The following is a 13,164-nucleotide window of genomic DNA, read 5'->3' on the forward strand; positions in this document are numbered from 1 at the left end:
AATGATAAAGAAATGAACTGTTCTTTGCAGCATCTTAGTATTATTTGGGTAGAATGCTATTCTAATCAAAATTAAGGACTAATATAATGGAGTTTTATTCAGGAACTTTGAAACCCCCACTCCTGGGTCAAAGGGAGGTCTCGACCTTTGAGACAAATAATTTTAGATCAGAAGAAGTATTTGTAAATAATACCCCAGATACACTGAGACGCTTTGCTGATAGAGCATCACAGTCTGCGAAAACTCCAGGCGGCAGAAGATGTGTGACATTGAGAGCAATGGACTATTTTGTCTTGTGGCAAATGTCTTCATAAAAGATCTTAGAAAGACTCTTCTCCTAAAGTAATGAGTGATTATGTCTAAATAGTGAAACTGACTGAAATTCCCAAGTTGTGACTTTCTTTGTTGTTCAATAAGAAAGTTAATAGTTTGTAAAAGGAGAAAAGCATGTTTTTAAAGTGTCATTCTGTTAAAGTTTTCCTTTTTTCCCTCAATTTTTTTCTTTCTTTCATTCTTTTAGTGTATGTTAATAAAACTATTTTTGTTCATTTTTAAGCTTAAGCCTGCTTTGTTTTTTTTTCTCCTAATCTCTCCCTCCCACAAAAAGAAAATTAATACTAAAACCCCTACATTAATTAGTGTTTCTGCCCGGTTTTATTAAATTAAAACCATTACAGGGTCAAACTGAGCCTTGTACTGAAGCAAGGCTACTGCTCTTGGGACCAGAAAGAGTGGAGAACTAAGAGCAAGATGCAAAGCTCAACATACCTAGTTTGCTTTAGGTCTTCTCAAATTGCTCCTCTTTCACCACTAAAAGAACTGTTGCCAGTACAACTGACAAGCAACCTAATATTACATTCACTTCAGATATCAAAGAATACACCCTTCCTTAGCAGAAACTTCTCAAAATCACCTAAAGCCACCAACAGGCTGGAGCGATTTCAGGCAGGCATGCACTCTTTAAACACCTGCATGAGCCATCCAGCTAACTCCCCAGCCTGCTCCATCACTTGGGCTTTGTTTCAGGGAGTTGAAGGTGGGATGCTTGGCTTCATCACTCCGTTATGGAGCTGGCTCAGGTCCACTTTCGAACCTCCTGGCCAGGGGAGCACGTCTGCAAGCAGCCCTGAAGTTCTGACTGCGTGTGAGCTTAGGAATGGGATTTAGCAAAGCGCCTCTGTGTCTGTTTATACCTCTGGAAAACATCCCAGTGGGCTTTCAGAGGAATCTGAAGGCTAGGAAAACGAATGCTTTGAGTTATTCACATACCTCTCTCACTTCTCTTGAGAAGTTTTTATAACTTCTAGGAGGCTTAGGACAAATCTTCACCAGGGCTTTTGGCTTCTGTATTGTAAGGTGGCCTTGCAACATGCCAGGGCATTTTGAAGTTCTTTCTACTGGGAAAAATCAAGAGTGAAGCAACTGGGTATTTTATTTTATTTGTTGACTTACTTGAAGAAAAGGGCAGAAAGCGTAATATTAAAAACCTGGCATAACTTCAGCTCATATACAGTCTCAGGAAAAGGCTTAGTCCTAAAAATGGAAGAAAGTTGTTTGTCTGCTCATAAAGAAGTAAATTGGAAATAGATTAAAATATAGACTGTATAAGAACAGTTTCCCACCTGCCTATGAACGTCTAAGGGAAATTACCTGAAAATGCAGAAATTGTTATACAGATCAAACAAAAGCACTTATCTATAATTACTGGACTTATCTGTTTGTCTCAGGACTAGCAGCAACAGCTCCCATTGTCAGGGGTAAATATGGTGCTGTGATTTGTATTCTCTTCTTCTATCTCTTCCACCAAGATCACTCAGGAAAGGCTTAGTTTATTAAAAAAAAAATTGTTTCCTTAACTTCACTAAATAAAGGCAGATTGAAGAGATTTGGCCAGATATATGAGGGAGGGAAAGAAAGCAAGAATAGCCAAAAGCTCTTTAGAGAGGATTTTCTTCCCTTTTAATAACTTTAGAGCTGGACCTGCTAGTATCTCAAAGACTTTGGAAAGTCACCTGGGAAACTCCTCACATTTCTGCTATGTCCTGGCTCTCATCCTACTTATTCAATAAATAATTATTAAAGTTTTAAGTATTCACAGAGGAAACCTCCTGTTGCTTAGGCTGAACAGGCTCCTGCCAACTTGACAAGCCAACACTGCACGGATGATACTGAAGCCAAAGGATAATTATCCGGTTTATGTGAAGCTGAAGGAAGTGAGTGCCCTGCTGGTTTGTAATCATTCGCTGTTGGCCAGAGGCCATAGGGACTTGTCTCCATCACACGCCCTCAAGTTTACAACTTTCTTCTGGGAAAAGATGTGCCTGTGCAGCTCCCACTCAAAGGTGAAAGTGGTTAATCACACTTACTATTAGAGCTAAGGAGGCACTTTTAAATACAATAGACTAGAATACCAGAAATATGTCTTATGTCCTAGGCAGGCCCAAAATGCATCTCAGTGTACAGCACTGACATCCAGACGATCCGTGTCACATTTGGCCCCGCAGCAGATGGAGACCCTTCCTCTGTGAGCAGTCACACCTCCAACTGCAAACGCTCACGACCCCACGGCTGCTGAGAGAGGACAAGTCCCTCCTGCCTGAGCTACTGCCCAGCACCACTGTGTCCCCAGTATCACCAAATGCTGAGGTTCCAGGTGAGAAAGGAGATGCCTGTGCCCCAATTCATGCACTCTGCAGCCATCCCTGCATCTGCCAACACTTCCCTTCCTGCCCCACAGGTCTCTCCCAGCAAAAGACCAGGAACAGCCCTTGTGCCGGGGCCAGGGTGGGAGCTGTTTGCCATCTCCATGTCATATTTATGGTGTTGCAATGAGGTTCTCATGTGCAAGTGGGCAGCACAGAGGACAGAGCATGGGGCTCAAGCTGTGAAGATAGACAAAGCTGAGAGGGATGGGGATGTTGGAGGGATGAGGTGGGACTGCCCCAGGGGCATAAACTGCACAGGCTCAGTGATCAAAGCAACTCCCAGTAACTTCTAAGCCACAAAACTGTCATTTCAGAGAGGATGTAATTGCTAGAGGAATTACTTAGTTAATCATCAGGGGACATCCATTATAACAAAAAAGAAAAGCTCTATCCGCGGGGCTCCCAAAAAATCAATTACTGAAAATGGTCTGCTGGGGCTCCCTGGAATCACTATTGGCTTAACTGATTATTTCTAATTTAATACAAATCACACACTCGCCCTCACATTTTCATCCACCCACTTCCTGGAAGACAACCTAATGCCTGTGCCTGGATAAAATATTCCACGAATCCCAAACCAGTGTTGCTGCAGCCTTTTAGAGATGAGAATTTAGATGTTAGATATTTTGGAGGATTTGATTGTGCCTTTAGGTGCAGCACTGAGCTCCTCCTCCAGCCCTCCAGACAAGAGCAGATCCTAGAAAATGCTGAGCGGATGATCCATTTCCAAGGATAGCTCCTCCACATTTCTTTCTTTTTCTCCAAAGATGACAGAAAGTTGGTACTAAGGTGTGCCAACAGCAAACTGTGGTGCTCTTCCATGGAGAAAGGTCCAAGTTCTGGCCATCTTCCTACCACTTTCTTCTCAGAGGAAAGGTATAAGCAGATAAACACATGTCTGGGCACTGCAAGTCTTCAGACAAGGGTTAGGATAAATTTCTGAATCAAACACACTCTTAGGATAAAATTAGATTTCCCACCAAGAAAATTTTTGCTAATCTTTGGCAAGCTTGCTTTTTTAACATACCATCTAAAATCAGAATCCTTGGATGAGGAGGAAGGAGAAAGTGAGAAATTTTGGCTATATAAAGGTTTATATTTTAAATCGCTCTCCCAGGAGTCCATCTCATGCTCCCTGGACAGATTTTCCATCACAAACTGTCCCACACATCCCAGCAGTAACCCCAGAGGTGGTGCACCTGCTTATCAAGGCAGTGCTGTACTACCTAAGCACAAGAGCCAGTGGAGAGAGGGAGGTGAACCCCACAATTCCTCTTAAGCAACCCCAGTTTCCCAGGCTGCAGCCACCATCTCCTCCTGCTTCCACCAGCTCAGAGCCCAGTCCTGGCCAGTAAGGAGGAGCATTTCATCATGCACCACAGTCAGGGAGCTAACAGGGAAAAAAACATATGGGAAGAAAACCTGGATCCTGATAGCTCTGGAGACTCTCTAAGCAAGTATTTTTGTATTTGTAAGGAGACCAGCTTCTGTCTGCAGCAGCTGCAATGGGTATTTGGGCCAAGTTGTGGCAGATGTAAAAACCATCAGTTTGCCTCTGCACTCTCCCATCCTATGGGCCTCAGCCACTCACCCCTCAGCCTTCTCCAGCCTCATTGCAGTTCCTTACAAAACAAGGCGCTGCACACTATAAGACAAATTATCAAAATCTAGCCTTTTCTGTTTGGTTTTTTTTTTTCAACAATGGCGACATTAGGAGGCCATGTGTATTTGTTTGGTGAGAGTGCAATAGGCTGTGTGATGTCAATGTTTTCTCTTTCAAAAGCAAGTGATACTGAAACTAGCCTCCTCTTAACTTCATCTATTTTTTGCTAGCTTTGGGGTTTTCTTAATACGCAGTAGGGAGTCTTTTAGGAAATGTGTTCTCTTTACAGCTTTTTTTTTTTTTTTGTCCTACAGTAACCCTTTTTAAAATGCTGAGTATATGCTTGCTCAGATAAATATGTATCTGAACACACAAGCAATTATCCTATTTTCATATAATTAATTTTTTTCAAGCTTCTATATGCATTTCCTGCTCATTTGACCATGCAATAATTAATTAGCATTAATTATCTTAGATTACACCTTCTCCATCTACACACAAATTCAATTAGAAAGGCAGGCTTTTTATAGCCCACTTCAGAGGGAACACCGCAAGCAGTGAAAACATATCTGTGGTGAGGACATATTTCACACCTGCCAGAGTATTGTGAGAAACTATTACTATTTTTCAGGAAACACCAAAATCAAAGCTAGAAACCCACGTGGTCTCTGCTGCATCCATGCCAGAGCCTTCCCCCTTCTCCTTCACTGTCCCTCTTTTCCACATCCATGGGGATATTTTCTTCCTGGAAGAAAGAGTATTTCCTTCCTCTGCATTTATCTGTACTTTGAAAGTCCTCTTGCTGTCTGGACCAGTCTCATGGCTCTTTGATGTCTTCTTGTCCATCTCCAGCTGGCACTTGCAAACACCCAATTTAAAGCCCTCATGCCCCAACTCTGATCACCTCCAGCAGCTCTTTCTCTGCACTTCAGGAGCCAGCAATTACAACAGAGGACCAATATCTGACATTGCTGGCAGATGAAAGGGCTTCACCTCTGCGCTGCTAAAAGCTGAATATGTGTTTTTCCATGCTGGGTGAGCGTTTTGGTGTCCTTCAGGAGGGGCATGCTCACTCAGTCCAGGGAGAGGCAGCTGGGTAGACTTTTCTGGTAGTGTAAGACCTTTTCAGCCAAACCATTTCACCACCTTTAGATCAAATCCTGAAGGAGTGAGACTGGAGGATATCGTGGTAATCACTGCCCTCCTAAATTATTAAGGATGAGATGGCAGGGAAAATTACCACCCCTGGATATCTAATGCTACTTGCATGCTACAAAAACCCAATCATAAGTCAACATGAAAGGAAGGAGAAAAGTGCAAGAGCCCAGACAATGCAGCTTAGCACAGAGGAAGTGGTAGCACAGTTTTCGTCAGAAGACCAACCACACTCGATATTGCCCCTGGGACTGAAGCTTTTGAATTACCAGCACAAGGAGATTAATCATCTTGCCCTTGAAAAAAAAAGAAAAATATATAAAAAAACCACCTCCAACCTGAGGCTGGGCAGATGAGCATCATACTGATGCAGGAGATGAATCAGCTGCCTGTGCTGACTCACAGGAACACCACTTGAATCAGCTGCTGCCAAAGGCTGTGCTGCTGAGCCCCTGCACCCACACACCAGAGGAGACCCCCCACCTAAAAGCTCTCAGGGGGAGGGAGGGAGGGAGCCAGGGATGGTGGGAAACATGTGCCTTGATGTGACATCTCTGTGCCACTGAGTCAGACCCTGTTGACTGATAAAAGCTTTGGGTTCATGTGCCATACACCTGCATATGTGTGTGCATATAAATCTGCATATATATATATGCACATATATACGTGCAACTGCTTACGCAGTCATACTTATACCCAGAGACAGTACACATGATTTGGCAGATGTTGGCACTGAGGGATATTTGCAGCTTCTGAGAAACTGATCATCCTTCAGCCACGTGTCATAAACCTGTTACCTGGAAAAGGGAAAGGAGTTTCTCCTCAGGGCATGTAAGCAGCCTTATCCTAGCCTTCCCAGCAGGGCTGGGTCCAGTCACTGTCTTCTGCCCGGTCTCTGAGTAGGTGACAATGCTCCCTGGAAGTGTTTGGTGGTGTTTCTGAGATCTCTGCTTCCTCAGAGGGGAGATGGCACTGACATTAATGCCCCTCATCCCCTTCCTTATGAAGTCCCTTTCTGTGGCAGGAGCCATTTCTTCCCCAAAAGATAATGCAAGGAACAAACTTGGCCTCCAGGTATGGTGGCAGGTCCCCACACCCGCCCACGCAGCTGGAGGCTCAGCTGTGGCAGGGAGATCAACAGCATCCCTCTTTCCCAACAAAGCCAAGAGGAGACGGGAAGAGAGGTGGGAAAGATGTGCAGTAGCCACTTCTGCAGTGTTTTGGTCTGGTCCCTTGCAGAGCTGGGTGAGGCAGCAAGAGGTTTGTAGGCTGCCTAAAAAGAGCATGTTGAGGCTGTATTTTGGAGTCATGAGCCTGCTGTTCAACTGTTGGTCCTAGTTTTGCTCCCAGAGCACTTAAGAGCATCTACCAAAATGCCCTTTGGTTGTCCTAAGCTTCCTACCTTTGCCTGAAGATTTTTAGCATGTGTCTCCTGGCAGTGTAGCCATTACACAAGCCTGGCACTCCTCTGTCTCCTCAGACTCCCTTGAGAGTGTTTTTGGCAGATGAGATTAAACCAAACTGCCCCAAACCACCCAGCACTTCTCCTTCCCAAGATGCACACTGAGGCAAGCCCCTAGGCCAAGCCTACCCCCGTGCACAGAACTGAAGGAATGAGGGAGGATGGTTTTCACATGTTGGTGGAAAGCAGGTCAAAGGATGTGCCATCAGCTGGGATGTATCTGCACCTTGTGGCTTCCTAGCCCTCTCCAAAAAAGCATCTTCCATGGAGGAAATATGCTCACCAAACTTCCCTGCAGTGCCTGAGCACGGCTTAGGCACATGTGATGGCGCTCCTCGACTGGGGATGAGTGCAGCCCTCTCTCAGGAGGCAGTCAACAGGACAGCTGTGGTTCATTACAGACAAAAATGAGATTGTCCGGTTTTGTTTGCTTATAGAATTTAGTTGTGTAGAGCGGCACCAAGGAGCTAAACTTTGCTGGGCAAATTATTTTCCTCTCACTAGGTTAATGATTTGTATACAGATAGATATGCCAGGACATGGTTACAGTTCATTATCTCATGGAGCCACGACCAAAAATCAGAAAATATTCCCTCAGGACAAAGTCTCCCAAATCCAGCAGCTTGACAGATAGGATTTGCATGAAGCTTGCCAACATCTAAAGATCCTTCCCACACAGCAGACCTAAGGATGCAAAAGCTGCCCTCAGGGCTGGCGTCCCAGCCAAATCCTACAGGAAACCTCCTGACACCTTCACCGTTGTGCAAATGAGAGATTTACACATAAGCATTCAGGAGAGGGAATTCACGCCCCGCGCATTTTGAATCCTCTGGAAATGCCTTGCCCGTAGTTAAATGGAGTAAATGAATTAGTGTTCCATGTCACCACAGGCTGTCAGTAGCTGGCATCCCCAGTGGCGTCTCTCGCCTGTGGATGCCGAAATCCCAGGCGTCAGGCAGTGCCGCTGGCAGCAGCAGCTTCTCACCTCGGGCAGCCGGGAGAGCTTGCACGGGGAAATCTTCCATGAGACTGAAAGGCGACTGCCGGGGCCGGTGCTGCCAGGCGTCTCCAGCAAAGAGCCTTCCATTCGAGGCCGAGGTGATGGGGAGGAGCCCTGCTCACTCAGGTAGTGACTCCCGCAGCACTGGGATGCGGCCCGAGGGTCAGGATTGCACAAACGGCTGCAGGAGGCTGTGATGGGAAGAGGTGGCTCTTCCTGTTCCCCTGTGTTTTGTGTCAGGAGGAGGAACAACCTCCCTGGTCATGTTAGAACAACTTCTCTTCCCCTCAGCGTCCTGCAGACGATTTAAATTTATCCTTGTGCCTAGCCCAAACCCCAGCTCCATGAGACCTAGCTCCCCTCACGTCCCTCGCGCTTGTCTCCTTGTGCCGCAGAATCCCGCAAAAAGGCTTGTGCCTCTCTGGGCTGCAGAATGCTGGCATCTCCTTCCACGTGTCCTCGGACACATGGAAAGGAAAATCCAGTAAGGGACAGAGGATGTGGTGGAGGTGGGAGCAGCACACTGATGTGTCCCACACCTAACAAGGCTCACCCTTCCTCTCAGCTGTCCCTGCTGTGGACTACACCAGCCCAAGAGCAAGCTGTTGCTGTTTGGCCCCGAGGGACATCAAGCCCTTCCCCAGGCTGCCCTCTGGGAACCATAACATTTTGTCAGAACAAGGAAAAAAGCAAGAGAAAAACCCAAAATGTCCCGAACCAAGCGCTCCCAGACTTTTCTAAATGAGAATTTAAACATCTGCCAGCCTATCTGCCGATAGCAGAAAGCAGATTGCAAGCGTAACAGGATGCAATCTAGACAGACAATTCCAGGGAGAGCACCAGAAGGCTTAATATTAGGACTATTGGCATTCACAGCCTTTGCTAATGCTTAACGATTGTTTGTGCTGATTTGGGTTGGCTTCGCAGTACGGAGAACACTTTCTGTTCAGAACTGAGAGAGACCATCAAGGCTTTCACTGACTATCTCTGTAGCTGCTTTCTTGCAAATGTATCTTTTCCACACCTTAATGTTAAATAAAGACATCAACAAAGTTAACGAACAAAAGTCAACTCCCCAGATTGTACTCTCAAAGGATGGACATTTTATAGGCAGTTTTCCACCCAAGAGCATTACTTCAGGAGAAAAAGCACACCTGCAGGACTCAGAGGGATATAATGCCACTGAAATCCTGCAAAAAGCACCAAAAGAATACAAGAGGTTTCTGCTGCCTAGGGCTACCTCTCTCTTCAGAGAAATCCCTCTCTAAATTGCCCCTGTTGCATCTGAGAGCTGTGCTGCTCTCTTTAATTTGGTGTGTTAAAGCCCAGGCAGGCTGGGTCACGCTGCCACTCTCTGAGATTGCTCCCCTGATTTTAAAGTGCCTGTGTACTTAAATTAAAAGCATTTCTCCATGCTTTGGAGGTGAGTTTGGCTGCTCACTGACCTGCACCAGCTGGTGCCCATCCTTCCTCAGGATGCTCTGCCCTTAAGGTTCAATCTGTACCAACACAGAGGTACTTTGGAAAGAAGTCCCAAGCCCTCACCTCTGGGGAAGGGGCACCAAACAGAGCAGGGCTGTGGGGACGGCCACCACATCTCCCAGCCACAGGTAAGTACAGACAGCTCAGTGCCTATTGATTAGCACCCAACAGCTGGAAGAGTGTCAGCACCTTTTTGGTGGCCTGGAAATAGATGTGAATCATTAAATCTCATTTAGTGCTTCCCATAGGATGAGGCCTGGCATACGATGAGTGTTTTTTCTAAATCCAGTGGCAGAAGAAAAGTCCAACAGGTAAATGGGGAAAAGTGGGGGGAATTTTTTTTTTTTTATTATGTAACAACCTGAATAATCTTGAAAGTCACACAACAACCAATGAATCTATTGAGAGGAACAGTCCCAGACCCTCAGCAGCCTGCAACATCCCACCCAGAGCAAACCAAGCCCTTCTTCTCCCTTCATTGGGCAGTAGCACTGACAGCATCCTGCTTTCCCCACACTCAGGCCAGCCAAAATTTGTGATACCTTAAAACAGAGCTGGTTTTACAGTACAAGGAAAAGGAGATGAATGCAGGTCCCCTACTTTCTCAACTGCACTGTGGAGAGGGAGGATATACCTTAAAAAGGAGTTTTCCATGGCTGCATTCTGTGGATGCTGCTACAGCCGTGGTGACGAGGATGTCAACTAGTTCCCTGCAGAAAGAAAAGGCTGTTGCTTTTCTGTGGGACCACAGGGTGGGCTGGAAAGGTGACTGGGAAAAAGGGTGAGGAGGAAGAAGGATGAGAGGAAGCTGAGCCCAGGACAAGCCCTTTACCTGGCAGGTTTCACTACACATCACATTTCTTACCTAGCTCAGTGCTCTGCTGAGGAGCAGCTCCCTGCCTTCACCCCTGCCACGACTAAAGACAGAAAACAAACAAGGAAAGCAAGCCAGGGGGCAGGTAATGAGGGCATGGTTAAAAAATGCAAACTCCTTGCAGCTGCTGGATGAATGCACAGAAGGTCCCTGCACTCCCATGCAGATACCACTACAGGTGTGCACGGGCCAAAAGGGCCTGGAGGCATCATTAAAACACACTGTCACCTCCATCCACAGGTGATGCACGTCAGGTACAGCAATGCCATGAGGAGCCTTCAGGTGGGGATTTTTACCTCCCCATTGCTGCTGATTTGCACGCAGCAAAACCATGGAGTTAGGAGAAATACATCAATGAGTTTAAATGGACTGAAATGTCAAAAACATCAATTCTAGGTGATTGATCCACCTCCCAGACCAGATCTTGCCCACCTTGCCTCAGGAAAGTTTGTTCTTAGTGTGACTCAGACTCTGACCTGCACTGAAGCCATAATGGCAAAATTCATTGCTCAAAAGCTTTGCAAGAGAAGTGTTCTTCTTACAGACTGTTGTCTGTAAGAGCCAACACACTGTGGGGGACAGGATAAATTTTATCTGCTGGGAAAACATCACATTCAAAGCACAAGAGGAACAAAAGAGAAATTAAGATCTTGTTTTTCAACATGCAAAGTGTGGGTTTCACCTAAGTTTGGAGTGAGGGGGGCATTATATTCATCAAACTTTTAAGCTGTCTTTCCTGAGAGCATTTATGCCTACATACGTTTACATCCCTGACAGTAATCTAGTACAGACACTTGTACACACGTACAGGCAGTGTCCTCTGTGCAGCTGACCTGGTGAAATCCCCCAGCAGATGCCCAGAGCTGTTACAAATATCAGCCTCAGCAAACATCAGCTCCGCTGCCTGTTCGTTCTCCCTGATGCAATTAGGACAGATTAACATGGGTGACTAGATGTGAAAGACAACTGCACCTCACCATCTCCATCCCACCCACATTTATTAATTTCAGTCCTGCCCTTTTCGTAAACTTGTTGCACTCTTGACCTCCCTCAGACGGAGAGTTTTTTCTTGCTCAAAAATTGAGAAGAGTTCTGGCAGGGAAAGAGTCAGCTGAAACAGTCAAAGCCACAGGAGTCCCATAGCAACAGCCCACAAAGTTTCTTTGATAACCAGGACACATGCGGGAGCTTCACGAGCTCCCTAGTGGGCTGCAGCCACCTCTCTTGACTCCTCTGTCAATCCCTGGTTTCAAAAGCCCAAGAAGGACAGTGAAATTTACATCATTACAATTCTTTTGCATGGGACATCTTGATTTTCTCTGTTCACTTTGGAATGCCGGGAGTCTGCTCTCTGCATAGACGTCCAGCAGCAGAGCAGACATCTTCAGGTTTGTGTCATGCTTTAGTCACAGTAACAGCACAAATGGCTTAAAAGTGTGATCCACTGACTAAACTGGACCACACAATCACACAGCACAGCCTTTAGGTAACCAGCTAAAGCACCATGATGTGTCTTCCAGATAAACCCTTGGTGGAAAGGCTCTGGCACTTCCCCTGCTAAATTATTTCACAAATTAAGAAAAAAAAAAATGCCACTTGCTCTTAAAAATGAGAACCTTTCAGGCTGAATTTCTCTAGCTTTAGCCCTCATCTACTGTGTTTTGTTTTGTCTTTGTCTGATTCCAGGTTCAGTCCACTCCCTGGCATCCTAGCAAAGAGCAATGTACGTAAAGTGTGCCCCCTCCTTCTCTTGTGACAGTGTGTTTTGTAACTCCCCAAGAGTGGGCAGCCCAGCAAATGGCACATCTCCACTATTTATCTTACTTCAAGCACTCAGCTTTTATTTTCTGCATGGTCTCCAACTGGGAGACTATTGTTCTTCCCGAGACTCTTAGAATAAGTCTGTCATGATTTTCTTGTCATGATGGAAACATGGGTCTGTGAAGAACTGTAGGTGGTTTCTGGTCCATCCTTGGTCTGTGTGGATGTTTCCTGATAGGTCTTACCCTGCTGAGCCTCTGGTGTAATATCTTCTCCAGGCAACTTCTTTAAGTGCAGATCAATCTTTACAGTCAGAAATTATTGTCCTGGCGATAGATGTGCATTGCTGCCAATTAGCCCAGGTTTTTCTTGCTTTCTTTCCAGAGGATGTGAAGGGCAGCTGATGCTCAGCATTTTAACAGAATTTAACACGGAGCAGATGCCTTACCTTGTCCTCACAGCTGCCAAAATCCCAATTCAGCAACTCCAAACCCTTCTGTTCAGGGGAGAGCTTTGCTGTATAAGCTGTCATTCCTGCAGACCACCTCTGAACTCCCTCATCTAATATATTACCAGAAGAAGCACAGCTCTCCAGCTGACTGCATTCCTCCATCCAAAGCTTCACCAAGCTGTGAGCACCAGAGGATAGCTCCCTGCGGGGCACACTTCACCCTTGGACAGCACCACTGGGCTGCTGGCCCCGGAGCAGCCTGCTCTGCTGGTGCCAAGCCCGTGCCCCTCCTGGGGACCTGTGGGCAGGGGGCAGGTGCCCTTCACTGCCAGTGGGTGACTGCTCAGCAGCTACTTGTGCAGCACCTTCCTGAACATCTCCCCTCCCACCAAGTGGGCTGTAACAGCGCTCCTCTTGACACCCTCCTTTCTTTCCTCTTTACCTGTCTCCAAAGTCATTCAATAAATCTTCCCCTTGCTTCCTCACGAATGTCAGATGAAGAACAGCCTTTCCTGGTATTTGCTGCAAAATTTAACCCCCGTTTTCTCTGCTTAGTTTTCCTAAATCAGCTGTGCCCTTCCATATCAGTCTTCCAAGCAGTAATCTGTTCCCCAGAGTCTCTTTGGTGCCTGTTAAATCCTGGTTTGCTTCTGTGCTAAGTATCCAAATAC

The 13,164-nt window shown here is 46.1% G+C and overlaps 1 long non-coding RNA gene across 1 annotated transcript; it reads right to left on the reverse strand.

Moving 5' to 3' along the window:
• Positions 1–1,497: 1,497 nt before the first annotated feature.
• LOC120752767 (uncharacterized) lies at positions 1,498–10,393 on the reverse strand. The gene is made up of 3 exons (XR_005700805.2): positions 10,273–10,393; positions 10,042–10,117; positions 1,498–5,759 (listed from the first exon to the last, which is right to left on the reverse strand). It is a non-coding gene; the product is annotated as an uncharacterized LOC120752767 (long non-coding RNA).
• Between the last annotated feature and the right edge of the window lie 2,771 nt (positions 10,394–13,164).

Source organism: Hirundo rustica, chromosome 5, assembly GCF_015227805.2.
Source record: "Hirundo rustica isolate bHirRus1 chromosome 5, bHirRus1.pri.v3, whole genome shotgun sequence".
Lineage (NCBI taxonomy): Eukaryota > Metazoa > Chordata > Aves > Passeriformes > Hirundinidae > Hirundo > Hirundo rustica.